A 316-nucleotide genomic window follows, 5' to 3' on the forward strand; every position below is an offset into this window, starting at 1 on the left:
GATTGCACCCTTGATGGGAAAGGATAACGTCCGGGAAGAGATCGCTAATAACCAACATAGACCGATGCGATAGCAAAAGAAACAGACAAGCGTGCGCGACCAGGAGCTAAGTTTTGGCGAAGCCGGGGATCTGGTCATTAAAGCGGAACAAGTTCTCATGGACAGAGGCAGGGGAAGCCGAAGACAGCAACACCACGGAAAGCAGCAGCTCGGCGCTTCCCGGCCGGCGGCTGGGCGGAGCTTAGGGGCAGGCCGCAGTAAGCGCGCCCTTCACGTGACACGCCCTCCGCGCGACGCACTCGACGGCCCCGTCACG

This window comes from Mus caroli, unplaced genomic scaffold, assembly GCF_978045245.1.
Source record: "Mus caroli unplaced genomic scaffold, Mus_caroli_1 scaffold_2, whole genome shotgun sequence".
Taxonomy (NCBI): domain Eukaryota; kingdom Metazoa; phylum Chordata; class Mammalia; order Rodentia; family Muridae; genus Mus; species Mus caroli.